We start from the raw sequence: 15,077 nt of genomic DNA, 5'->3' as shown, positions 1-15,077 counted from the left end.
TTTATTTCACAATGGATGTCGTCGCCACAGTGTCTATACCTTCAGACGTGCATGCATGTCCAAGGAAACTTTGTATCGTATTTCTGAGCAACACAGGCGTTGCAATATCGTAATATTGTACCAGGATGTGGTTGAGGTATGCAAAACACCAAGGTAGGCTACACATGATGCCATCCAGGAAATGCTGCCAGGTCTGGGCAGCATTCCAAATGCCGAACATCACGTACATGCTCCCAAAAAGCCCAAAAGGGTATGATAATGGCCATTTTATGTATGTCATCAAACGCCACATGAATCTTAGTGAACACCCTCGTGCAGTGTATTTTGTTAAATATGACTGAGTCTGCCAAAGTGTGGCTGCAGGTGCGGTATCAGGAACTCATATTGGTCCAGTACTGTTTGTGCAATAAGGTACAATAGATCCCATATGTGTGCCACAAATTGTCTTTCTTGGGGAATAAGTGCAAGGCAGAGGAACATGGGCTGCTTGATATTGAATAACGGCATGTCACAGCATGGCCTCAAACTCAGTCTTTGCTACTGAGAATCACTCAGGCGCAAGTAGACGAGGAGCGCATGAGATGGGTGGGTCAGTTGTAGTCATGATGTGGTGGACCTTGATGCACCATGTGGGCAAGTGAGTTCTAGAAGTTTTCCCACAACAGTGCAGGGCACCCCAGGAGTTATACTGTAGACAGTGGCTTGCCATTGATGTCTCCCTAGTTTCTAAGTTGTTACTGAATTGATTAGCTTAATGTTTGTGATATCGGCTAGCAGCTTGTAGTAGCTGAGCAAATCCACACCCAGGATTGGTTCATTGATGTCAGCCACCGTGAATGTCTACAAGTATGTGCAGTGTAGTCCGAGGTCCAGATTTCAGTGATGTGTGCCATAGGTTATTACGGTGGGGTTGTTTTCAGCTGAAAGAGACAGTGCCTCAGTGGTCCTGTGGCCCCCTAGCGTGGTGTACGGCAATACTGAGACGTCAGAAAGTGTATCAACATGGTAACTCACTCTGCCAGCCTGTTCTGCCATGAAGAGACACTATGGTACAGCACTGCAGCTGGGTGCATCTAGATGCAGTTGCAGCTGGCATTTGAGTGTGCACAGTGTAGCCGGCAATTAGCCATGTCATTGCTAAATCGGGCATGGTACCAGCAGAATTGATGGCTGCTCTGACATTGGTGGAATATGAGAATGGCTGATGATGCATTGCAAGTTGTGCACACTTGGCTGCCTGTAGCTGGATAATCTGCTGCTATGGTGCCCCCTGTTCTCTGTCCATGAGAGCACCAGCTGGTTGGCCCTGTGTGCTGCCACCTAGGTAGCCTTGCAGTAATATACAGTCTAAAGATGTATTGAATAGTAGGCTACATGCTACCACACTTTTCAATACAAGATCTGTAAATTAATTGCAAATGCTTGAGAAGCACATCATTTCACAATGTCTACAATATTATGAACTATGAAAAGGTACATGGTTTATGAAGAAGTAAAGATGTTACAGTACCATGTGTACAAAATCAGAGTTTTTAAAGACATACTTTCTTCAAAATCGAGTGGGAAACGTAATGGAACCAAAAACTCATGACAACTGTTAAGTAGGTGCTTCGTTTTTTCACAAGAAAGGTACGGATTTTAAGGAAAATGTAAGTTCATAAAATTGATATGCATAACCTAATATGTCCTCAAGTGATTTTACAGTGTGAAAATTAGAGAAATGGATTTTCCCACTCTACCCCATCCTGGACTACAGTATCAACAACCTGGACAGCAACTTCAGCTAGCTACACATGCACCAGTTCAGTACGCCCCATCCTGGTGTGCAGTGTGAATGCAGCCTAAGGGTACATTTATGCTGCAGCCTCGCTACTGCCACATCGCTGCTCATATCTACATCTGCATATACAAGGATACTCTGCAAATCACACTTAGGTCCCTACAGAGGGTTCATCGAACCACCTTCACAATAATTCGCTGTTATTCCACTTTCGAACAATGCACAGGAAAAACAAACAACTGTACCTTTCCGTGCAGGATCTGGTTTCCATTATTTTATTATGACGACTGTTTCTCTCTATGTAGGTCAGAATCAACAAAATATTTTCGCATTTGAAAGAGAAAGCTGGTGATTGAAATTTCATAAGAAGATCCCGTCGCAACGAGAAACACCTTTATTTTAATGATGTCCAACCAAAATCCTGTATCTTGTCCGTTACACTCACTCCCCTATTTCTTGACAATACAGAACACGCTGCGCTTCGTTGAACTTTCCCTATGTACTCCGTTAACTTTATCTGGTAAGGATCCCACACTGTGCAGCGGAACTCCAAAAGAGGACAGACAGGGGAAGTGTAGGAACTCTCTTTAGTAGATCTGTTGCATCTTCTAAGTGTCCTGACAATACAGACTTTGGTTCACCTTCCCCATAACATTTTCTGTGTGTTCTTTCCAGTTTAAGTTGTGAGCCTTTTTACATATATGCAGTAGCCTCACCGCTGGCTAGGTGTAATTACTCTGCAGCATAGTCAGTGGGATGTTAGCAGAGTCAAACATGGCATGACTGGAGTGACCTTGAAGCAGCCAATTATGACTGAAGTTTCAGGATGTATGGTGATGGTTGTGGCATGAAACAAGAACCAGCTTGATATCATCACCTAGTGAAGATCACAATTGGCAGTGGGGCAAGCAGTGATGGTGCAGATTAAATCAGCCTGTAATACTTAGTGTGCTGCTTTCATCATCAGCAGGCCATGTCAGTGAGCAGCGAGGTGGCAGCTTGTAACAAAGAAAGCGGTATTCCCACACATATATTCGATCTGATGGAGACACTGAACAAAACCACTTTGCCCAACATAACTGCACTTCGCAGTAATCTTACAGGCAATGTCGTAATGGATGCGGAATATGGGCATGTGGTGAATGTTTGGCAGAAGCTTAACAGCTCTGATATTGGGGGGCTATGCAAGAACTGTTATGAAAATGGCTGCATGCTTACTTGGGACATTTTGGAGAAATTCCGGAATGTGCGCATGGAAACATATATGGTGAATCCTATGCTCTACTACACCATACCAGGGCTTTCGTGGGACACAATCTTGAAGAGCACACATGCGAAATTGAACTTTTAACAGACATCGATATGCTGCTGATTTTTGAGTACAGGAACTTTGGCAATGTTTCAGTAGGTACGCTAAGGGAAATAAACAAACAGTTCAGTGCATCCGGCAATTTGAGTTACATCCTATATTTGGGTGCACACAATTTTAGTGGCATGTCATACAAAAATCCTACCAATTGGAGGGTTCCAGTGACTTTCCAACAAGGAAATCGTCAGATTAAGTGTTTTCAGTGATGTGGCAGTGGATTCTGATGTAGGATATGTAATGGAGGCGGACATGCATATCCTAATAGTCTGCATGCACACAGCGATTTGCAGCTATGTTCAGAGTACCAAGTTCTACAAAATGGTTCAATCTCCAAGCTGATGAGGACACTGGGAGATAAAATGGATAGATGCTGCTTTATAAAAACCTCCAGCAATGTTGCAGTTTGGGAACAAAACAGATTAGAGACATCCATACAATTAAATTCGATCAGTCAGTGTGGTTGAGGAAATATATGAAGTTCATTGAGAAGGCTTCCATGACGTGTGATTTTGAGAAAGATTTTTACAAACTTATGAATAATGCAGTTTTCGGGACAGCAATGGAGAATGTTAGAAACCACTGTAAAATTCACTTAACTGGGTGGGTTGGATGGCGCAAAAAATTATGCCGCTATGCCAAATTCTAAATAGCTCACAGTCTTCACCAAAGAATTCCTCACTCAGGAGATGGCCAAGTTTCTGGTAGAGATCACAAAATCAGTTTATGTCAGTATGTATATATTTGACCTGCCCAAGCTCCACATGTACCAGTTTCGTTATGAGTACGCAATATTATATTTTGCAGACCCAAAATTACTTTAGATGGATACAAACAGCTTCATCCACTGGGTAAAAGTTTGGAATTCATAAAAAGTAATAAGGCGCCATTCCAGTACATTTGATATGTCTGGATATATAGTTGATGATCCTTATGACATATTACCAGCAAACAACAATGTTATTGGTGTAACAAAAGGTGAATGGATTGCAGATTGAGGTAGGCGTTAGATCGAAAATGTACGCATGCCATACAGTGAGAGGTGCCACCCAAAGTTGGGTGACAGGTGTGTGGCATGTGGGCTCAATTGCTCTCACCACTAACAATTACTTGAGCCGTGGTGTTGGCAGTGCTCCAACTCCTCTTTCACACATGGTTCACTAAGTTGAATATTCTACATCTACATAATTACTCTGCAATTCACACTTAAGTGCCTGGCAGAGGGTTCATTGAACCATTTTCATACTACTTCGTTGCCATTCCACTCTCGAATGGCACGTGGGAAAAAGGAACATATAAATCTTTCCGTTCGAGCTCTAATTTATTTTATTATGATGATCCTTTCTCCCTACATAGGTGGGTGCCAACAAAATATTTTCGCATTTGGAAGAGGAAGTTGGTGATTGAAATTTCGTAAATAGATCTTGCCACAAAGAAAACCACCTTTGTTTCAGTGACTGCCACCCCAACTCACGTATCATATCAATGACACTCTCACCCCTATTGCGCCATAACGTGAAACGAGCTGCCCTTCTTTACACTTTTTCGACGTCCGCTGTCAGTCCTACTTGATAAGGATCCCACACCACGTAGCAATATTCCAGCAGAGGATGGACAAATGTAATGTAAGCTGTCTCTTTAGTGGGTTTGTCGCATCTTCTGAGTGTTCTGCCAACAAAGTGCAGTCTTTGTTTCGCCTTCCCCACAATATTATCTATGTGGTCTATCCAATTTAAATTGCTCGTAATTGTAATTCCTAGATATTTAGTCGAATTGACAGCCCTTAGATTTGTGCGATTTATAGTACACCCAAAATTTATCTGATTTCTTGTAGTACCCATGTGGATGACTTCGCACTTTTCTTTGTTTAGTGCCAATTGCCACTTTTCACACCATACAGAAATTCTCTCTAGATCACTTTGTAATTGGAACTGATCGTCTGACGATTTTACTAGACAGTAAATTACAGCGTCATCTGAAAACAATCTAAGGGGGCTGCTCCGATTATCACCTAGATCATTTATGTAAATCAGGAACAGGAGAAGGCCTATGATACTACCTTGAGGAACGCCAGATATCACTTCTGTTCTACTTGATGATTTACCGTCTATCACTACGAACTGTGACCTCTGTGAAAGCAAATCACGAATCCAGTCACACTTCTGAGACGATACTCCACATGCACGCAGTTAGATTAATAGTCGCTTGTGAGGAATTGTATCAAAAGCCTTCTGGAAATCTAGGAATATGGAATCGATGTGAGATCCCTTGTCGACATCATTCATTACTTCAAGGGAATAAAGAGCTATCTGCGTTCCACAAGAACAATATTTTCTGAATCCATGTTGGTTACATACCAATAAGTCAGTTTATTCAAGGTGATTCATAATGTTCAAGTACAGTATATGCTCCAAAATCCTGCTGAAAATTGAAGTCAGTGATATGGGTTTGTAATTCAAAGGGTTACTCCTATTTACTTTCTTGAATATTGGTGTGACCTCTGCTACTTTCCAGTCTTCAGGAACAGACCTTTCGTCAAGTGAGCGGTTGTATATGATTGCTAAGAAAGGCACTATTGTGTCTGCACACTCTGAAAGGAACCTGAAAGGAACCTGAATGGTATACCATCTGGACTGGAAGACTTGCCTTTCTTAAGTGATTTGAGTTGTTTTGCAACACCTAACATATCTTCCTTTATGTCACTCATGCTAACAGGTTTCGAATTCTGGAATATTTACTTCGTCCTCCTTCGTGAAGGAATTACAGAAAGCTGTATTCAGTAACTCCGCTTTAGTGGCACGATCATCGGAAACATTTCCATCGCTATTGCTCAGTGACAGTATTGAATGTTTTTTTGCCACTGGTGTACTTTACATACAACCAGAATATCTTTGGGTTTTCTACCATATATTGAGACAATCTCATGAAGCCATGAGATGCATACTCTGTCTGAAAACTGCCCTGTCATCTCATGTCGATAAGTGGGTCATTTGTGAGGATGGTGTAGTGGGTTGGGGATGCTGTGACTCCTACCAGTTGGTGGGTTGTGTTGATTCGTTGGGAGACAGGAGTGACATTGTGGGAAGCTGCAGTGAATATAAACAGTCCTTTATTAATCAGCTCAACGGTAATAGACATTAGAGTATTCCATCATATCTGATGTTGTTTCACATTGCAGTGAATGAGACAGGCAGCCAGTGGTCCTTTGCAAGCAGCTGAGAGACAATCTGGTTCCGTGGGAAGGGAACGTGCTGACTCAACAGTGGCATCTGGGCAAAGGGTGCGACTTTCGTGAGGACATGATGTGGCCAGTGACATCCTCTAATGTTGTGGCATGGAGGTGAAAGCCCGTCATTTCGTGCATCAGACCAAGGGGTGGAGGCATATATATCGGTGAACAGTCTTGTGGAGACAGCAGTATAGTGTTGGCTGTCACAGGCCTGGACTGTTGGGCAGTGGCCGTTGGGTGAAACCAGGGTTTGGTGATGGTGGCTGCCTTGTGGTTACAGCATAAGCTCCAAGGCAGCAACCGACGCCGGATGGGTGCAACAGAATTGCCCAGCCAGTCAAGCACCAGACCTGACAGATAGCTTTTATACACACTTTAGCATACCTCGTTGCAGTGATCATGTATGTGGCCTGCCAAGGGCCATCACAATGTCGTAAAATACCAGTATGGCCTCATCAATGGACGGAGCTGCAGACATGGTGTAAGTGCTAAGCTTGCAGTGTCAGCAAGAGTTCAGATTTCGCCATTGGGCCCAAGCTTGTGGCTCTGCTACTACATTCCTCCCCTCTAGGGGTATTTTTGGCCCACAGAATTCTTGAATTGCTAAAATTTGGCTGCAACAAAGGAGCTGCTCCTACAGTTCATATTTTAATACACTCTAGTCTGGAGTACAAGTTCTTTCAGCTTCCTGTATGCATGTTTTCTTTGTTTGCCTACTTACATTTATACTGTTTTCACTGTTCCAACTTCTTGGGCTGAAATACAGTTATTAATGGTAACAAGTCTCTCTATATTTCGTGTCAATGGCTGGTTCTGTAAACTATAGACAAATGTCTGAGGCTACGAAACTGCTATATCTGACATGTGTTACTACACTTGACTTTACTTGTTCCTCTTGTCCACACCATTCATGCTGCAGTTCCCTTTTCAGAGACCACTCACTAGTTACTGCAAACTTTTCTATGGTGTCCCACTGAGTCTCTACATGAAGCTAGTTCATGAAACACGCTTGACCCATGACATTCACTTGTCAATTCTACAGTAGTGTTAAACTATCTCATACGGATAAGAGTACGGGGATGTGGGAGGCATCCTAATGCTTTAAGAAACTATGTACCCGCTCTTATTCATGTGCTGTCCTCTTTGGCTCTTATACTTAACCTTAAAAACTTACCACTTATCCTGATCTACTAACATCACACTCCTAACATGACCAATATGTTACAATACACAACATCAATGCTTCCCTACCAAACTAAATTGAACATGCTAAACCACACACACACACGCACCCACGAACACACGAACACACACACACACACACACACACACACACACACACACACACACACACAGGATTATATGTTCAAAATAAGAGGTGAACCCAGCCTTTTCACAAGAAGTAAGTAATTCATGGTAGAGTTACTACTATTGCATTATAATGCTCATTGGAACTGGAGAACTATCACTTAAACCTTAAATTGGATCTCTCATCCTGGGATACCCGTCCAGTGTATCATGTTCAATGAGCCTTGCGATCTCTCTGACACATTTCACTACAGGCACTTTCCAAGCTATAACCTGTGTCCCTTAATACTACTCAACAATACTTGATAATCCTTCTTCGTCATAACTCCCAAATAATCACCTTCACCGTCAGTCCTGAATACTTCACAATAAACCTCAATGTCTCAACTCACATTTACGTGAGAGACTAGTCCAGCATATTGTGATGCATGAACTCCTCTTAATACACCCATGATAGTCCAAAAACCTCTTAGTACTTAATACAATCTCCCTCACTCTAATTCTAACAGCTATCCTACGCGGATTTTCTGCTATCGTGTGCACAGTTTCTTGCCAAACATAGAGTGGTTTTATTTATGAACTAAGAGCCATTGTCTTGTCTCACATTCATGTGTGGCCTTCTGTATATTTCTGCTTAGAGTCAGTGCCACATAATGCAAGACAAAAACCCAAACCATAGGAAACTGTTGTGACACTGATCTATGTTTCAGCTTGTCGGTGCTGTTGTATAGTTTTCAAATATATAACTAGAAAATGAAATAATCAATATGAGTGTGGCACGGGAACAAAAAGGAAAATGAATTCTGCTTATGACTCAGGCACTCTGTCGATGTGAATCACATATCTACTGGTGTAGACCACTGGACAAACCTTTACCTTGTAACCTACAAGGACATGCTGAAAAGTAATGCCTCCAAATTTCTTATGTGAAAATTCTTAAAGCTTTTCAAATAGAACAAATGTTATTAACATTATGCATCTTTATTCTTCATGTCAACAAATTTATTTCTCAATATAGTCACCCCTGGCGACCAACACATTTCTCCCAATGAGAGACCAGTTTGTTAATACTGTCACTGTATAATGTTTGACTCTGTTGACAAAGCCACAATGACACCTCTGCTTGCACTGCTTTGTCATTATCAAAGTGATGTCCTAGTAGGTGTTCATTAAGTTTTGGGAACAGTTGAAAATCGGATGGAGCCAAGTTGGGACTGTCAGATTTTGCAGGTGTTGCAGCGCTTGTATGTGGTTTGGAAATGTCATGCAGAAAATGAGGGTGTTCCATGTATGGATGAACTCTTCGAATTCGAAACTCCATTACAGCACGCTGTTTCTCATGCACTGAAATGGTTACGTTACACACTGCCATGTTACACAGTACAATTTGGAGCCTTCTAGCAGTAGAGGTCTGCAAATATGTAGACGTAAATAATAAAGACATAGGATGTTAATAACATTTGTTTTATTTAAGAAGCTTTCAAAAGTTTTCACATAAGAAATTTAGAGGCATTACTTTTCATGACGCCCTGGTACATGACAACAATAAATAACACCTCCTCTCGCCTACTATTTACATGGTACTCTCCTACTTACACTTAGGTATACTTCATCAACATACCCTTACCTTAATTCACAACATATTATACACAGAAAGGAACAAAAAGGAATGGATACAAAACTAAGAAAAATGGAAACAAGAACCTCATGAGTGATTACAATAGACACATGCTTCTACTTAGTTGTGGTGCCAATGATCATAGCACTTTTTCCTGACCTGCTGCTGTCATCAAATGTAGTGGTGCAGCAATATGGATAGTTGTGTGTGCATGTATGCCCCATATTGTGTGCCAAAAGGTAGCAGGTCGTGTTTGCAATGATCACTTCTGGTTGGTGGGTTCTCTTGATAGCTTGGCAGGCAGGAGTGACATTGTGGAAAACTGCAGGCAAACAATCAGTGAACAAAAACAGTTTGTTATTAATGCATTAAGCCCAAAAATCATTTGGGTATGTCCTCATCTCTGGCACAGTTTGTCACTGCCTCATGACATCTCCACACAGTGTGGCAAATGAGGCAGGTGGCCTGTAGCACTTTGAACACAATATGGAGGTGAGCTGTTTAAACAGGAATGTGCTGATTCAGCAGTGACGTTTGAGCATTGGACATGACTTTACTACAGACATAACGTGACCAGTGGACTCTTCCGATGCTGTGGTAGGCCACAGCACAGAGTTGAATACCCATCTGTTCATACCTCAGGCCAGGAGATAGTGGCAGATACATCAGCGAGCTGTCCCAAGCATACAATGGTATAGTGATGGCTACCGTGGGCCGGACAGTCTGGTATTGGTTGTTGCCTCACAGCAGTGTGTGTGTGTGTGTGTGTGTGTGTGTGTGTGTGTGTGTGTGTCTGTGTCATTTAGTTCTCACCCAACTTAATAATTGTTTTACGTTATCTTAAGTACACAAAAAAGTTTGAAAAAATATTTTCGTCTACTTTTATCATACTTCTGCTTAAACCAACAGAGGGATTGGCATCCGTACGATTCCAAAGTACAGCGTGATTGTAAATATTATGTATCCATAAAGCCTTCTAGATGCCTTTCATGTAAACAATTGTGTCTATATGATCAAATATACACTCCTGGAAATTGAAATAAGAACACCGTGAATTCATTGTCCCAGGAAGGGGAAACTTTATTGACACATTCCTGGGGTCAGATACATCACATGATCACACTGACAGAACCACAGGCACATAGACACAGGCAACAGAGCATGCACAATGTCGGCACTAGTACAGTGTATATCCACCTTTCGCAGCAATGCAGGCTGCTATTCTCCCATGGAGACGATCGTAGAGATGCTGGATGTAGTCTTGTGGAACGGCTTGCCATGCCATATCCACCTGGCGCCTCAATTGGACCAGCGTTCGTGCTGGACGTGCAGACCGCGTGAGACGACGCTTCATCCAGTCCCAAACATGCTCAATGGGGGACAGATCCGGAGACCTTGCTGGCCAGCGTAGTTGACTTACACCTTCTAGAGCACGTTGGGTGGCACGGGATACATGCGGACGTGCATTGTCCTGTTGGAACAGCAAGTTCCCTTGCCGGTCTAGGAATGGTAGAACGATGGGTTCGATGACGGTTTGGATGTACCGTGCACTATTCAGTGTCCCCTCGACGATCACCAGTGGTGTACGGCCAGTGTAGGAGATCGCTCCCCACACTATGATGCTGGGTGTTGGACCTGTGTGCCTCGGTCGTATGCAGTCCTGATTGTGGCGCTCACCTGCGCGGCGCCAAACACGCATACGACCATCATTGGCACCAAGGCAGAAGCGACTCTCATCGCTGAAGACGACACGTCTCCATTCATCCCTCCATTCACGCCTGTCGCGACACCACTGGAGGCGGGCTGCACGATGTTGGGGCGTGAGCGGAAGACGGCCTAACGGTGTGCGGGACCGTAGCCCAGCTTCATGGAGACGGTTGCGAATGGTCCTCGCCGATACCCCAGGAGCAACAGTGTCCCTAATTTGCTGGGAAGTGGCGGTGCGGTCCCCTACGGCACTGCGTAGGATCCTACGGTCTTGGCGTGCATCCGTGCGTCGCTACGGTCCGGTCCCAGGTCGACGGGCACGTGCACCTTCCGCCGACCACTGGAGGCGGGCTGCACGATGTTGGGGCGTGAGCGGAAGACGGCCTAACGGTGTGCGGGACCGTAGCCCAGCTTCATGGAGACGGTTGCGAATGGTCCTCGCCGATACCCCAGGAGCAACAGTGTCCCTAATTTGCTGGGAAGTGGCGGTGCGGTCCCCTACGGCACTGCGTAGGATCCTACGGTCTTGGCGTGCATCCGTGCGTCGCTACGGTCCGGTCCCAGGTCGACGGGCACGTGCACCTTCCGCCGACCACTGGCGACAACATCGATGTACTGTGGAGACCTCACGCCCCACGTGTTGAGCAATTCGGCGGTACGTCCACCCGGCCTCCCGCATGCCCACTATACGCCCTCGCTCAAAGTCCGTCAACTGCACATACGGTTCACGTCCACGCTGTCGCGGCATGCTACCAGTGTTAAAGACTGCGATGGAGCTCCGTATGCCACGGCAAACTGGCTGACACTGACGGCGGCGGTGCACAAATGCTGCGCAGCTAGCGCCATTCGACGGCCAACACCGCGGTTCCTGGTGTGTCCGCTGTGCCGTGCATGTGATCATTGCTTGTACAGCACTCTCGCAGTGTCCAGAGCAAGTATGGTGGGTCTGACACACCGGTGTCAATGTGTTCTTTTTTCCATTTCCAGGAGTGTATATCAGTAATTTATCCTGGGATCATTCCAACGTATTCCATGAAAATTATGCATAAACCGTAATGCAGTTTCTTGTGTCTTGGCACACTTCATTTCTCTGTATGGTTACTGTCAGGTAATTATTTGGGGAGAATGTTATGATAACATGTCAAAAATTTGTGAATTCGATCAAGGCTGTATCCTTAAATACAAACTGTCTGCATTCATCACAGAAACCTTGATTGTCTGTAATGATGATTGCACCTTGAGGCATCATCTTGAAATGCTTCAGATGTGATGCAACGCCTGTTCCTTCACTCAACTCGTTGCACAGTTCCAGTGAGACGTGAATAATTATTCACACTGGCATGTACTATTAATGTGTACACTGCAATATCACTTTGGGGGAAATTTTCTGAAGATTCAAATTATCTATGGAAATCTATCAGTCCTGATTTCACAGTTTTATTCTGCTTTGAGCAATCCATGACAACAATAGGTGCTAATACCTTAAATTTCTGTGGACTCAGCATGCAGCCAGGTTGGTCTTCAGTAACACTCTCATAGTAAGAAGGGTGAAACCTTGCATACATCTCAAACATTAAGCTTTAAACGTTATTACCACAGTTCACCAATTAATAATCATATGGGTAGGTCTCCGAATTAAGGTAAATTTGAGTACTGATTTGACTACAATACTCGAATTTCCTTGAATCACATTTCGAGCTCAACTTCCTGTCAGTCTGCAGGGCTAGTATAATGAATCGATGCATTTCTAATTGAACAGCTGTTCTAATAGCCCATGTCTCTAGGGCTGTAGGCGGTAGTGTGGGGTATCCAAACACTTCCTATGAATTAAAAGTTAATGGCTGTTGAATGCTGGCATTCAAAACCTTTAAAAATTTTAAACAAACTTTGCCAACTACAGAAACAGGAGGTATTTTCCATACTGGTTTGGCAAGCACAATTTTATTCTCTTCAGGATCACTTTGTTGTATCTGTATATATGAATTATTATCTGAAGTGGATGCAGAAACATTTGTTTTACGAGTTGATGTGATTCCAACATTTCTTACATGGTCAATGTCGACACAATTCACGTGGTATCTTACTTTTTGAACAGGGAGATGAAAGCATTATGAGTCAGTTGTGATGTCACTGTAGGGTGTCAATCCATTTTCGCAAATTATCCTCCAAAGTATGGAAAACTACTGCTTGGAATTGTTAAAGCATCCTGGTGCTGAATGAGAATCCTAATCTCATCATTATTATTAAATATCGTTACCACATTGTGTGTTCACTGGAAAGTGATGTACTGATGGCTGTGTGCATTTACATCCATTCTGCTCGTGCTTTTTATGTAGGTGTATTGTGATTTTTTTCGCCCCCAAAAGTCAACTACAAGCCCATCCTGCTGTACAATATTCAACTCAAGTTGGTTTACTGTCTGGACAGTCACTAGAATGTGCATCAATGAGCCAAAAAATTATGACCACCTATTCAATAGTGTATTGTTACACTTCTCAAACTCAGTACAACAGAGATTTTGCTTGGTATGGATTCTGCAAGTCCTTGACAGGATTCTAGAAGCATGTGGCACCAGATGTCTATGCCTAAGTCAAGCAATTCCTGCAAATTACAGGATGGTGGTTTAAGGGAACGCAGTTGGTGCCCAATATGTGTTCCAGTGGGTACAGATCAGGCACATTTGCTGGCCAAGACATTTATTTATTTATTTACATTTTCTTTGCGTGGAGCCATCATAACGATGGCTTTTCCAAACGTCAGACTTAATACTATGGTTATATTTACACTTATAAAATAAACTTTATTCTGTAGCTGTTGCTTCTTATGTCAATTTTTTACAGTTATCACATTACAACTGATATGCTAATGCCTCATGTTACAATCACTATCTTAAAATTCGTTGAAAGAATATAAATTTTTTTCTATTAGAAAAGATTTTAATTTTGTTTTGAAAACATTTCCCGTGTACGTTCTTTGAGAGTTTGGTAGCTTGATATACCAAATCAAGCCACTGATATATGGAATTCTATCAGTCATTTTTAACATTGTTCTGTTACGGAAATAGTTACACTTTCTTCTAGTGTTGTGATCATGTACATCACTGCCCTTGATAGCTTCTGTATTTTGACTTATAAAAAATACAACTATTTTGAAGATGTTCAGAGAATATATTGTCAGATATTTGTGCTGCACAAACACTTCACGACATGAATTTCTATGTCCCATCCCACGTATATGTCTTATTGCTCTTTTCTGTAGTAGTAGTATTCTTTTTAAATGTACATCAGCTGCACTGCCCCACAGTTCAATTACGTAATTGAGAAAGGGGTAAAGTGTTCCATAATATACTAATTTCGGTGTTTGGCTAGGAACTATCTTTGCGAGCTAGATGAGGAGATATATGGCACTACTGACTTTTCCGCATACGAAATTAATGTGGTTTGTCCACCGCAAATTTTCATCAACATACACACCAAGGAATTTACAGTTACCATTTTCTGTTGCAGAGATATTACACACACTACTCAAATTGTTGTGGTGAGAACTGCCTGTTTCAAATGTCAGTAGTTGAGATTTGGTGACATTCACCTTGAGCCCCCTGATCATTGAAGTATTTTGTTACTTCTGTTACACCACTAGCAGCAAGACATTCTAGCTCATTAGATTCACTCCCATAGAATAAGATTGATGTGTCATCTGCATAGCTTACAATATTGGAGTTAATGGGTTGTGCAATGTCGTTAATATATATAAGGAAGAGAAAGGGCCCTAGGATTGAGCCCTGTGGTACACCTTGTAATACAGGTTCACTGGTGGACTGGGAGTTCAGGATTTTATTATCTAGTTTGTATGACAATTTAGTGCTTTGCTTACGATTCAGCAGGTATGTGGTTAGAAGATTCATGGGTTGGTCCCCAATACTGTAAGATTTTACCTTTTTAAGAAGTACCCTATGGTTTACCGTATCAAATGCTCTTGTCAGGTCCAAAAATATACCTGCAGTCTGCATGTTCTGGTCAAACAGACAGTAAACTTCATGGATGAACTGTATAACTGCTGTGGTTGTACT

This window comes from Schistocerca piceifrons, chromosome X (assembly GCF_021461385.2).
Source record: "Schistocerca piceifrons isolate TAMUIC-IGC-003096 chromosome X, iqSchPice1.1, whole genome shotgun sequence".
In the NCBI taxonomy this organism is placed as follows: Eukaryota; Metazoa; Arthropoda; class Insecta; order Orthoptera; family Acrididae; genus Schistocerca; species Schistocerca piceifrons.
The sequence above is the reverse complement of the archived record's forward strand: the minus strand, read 5'-3'. Positions refer to the sequence as shown.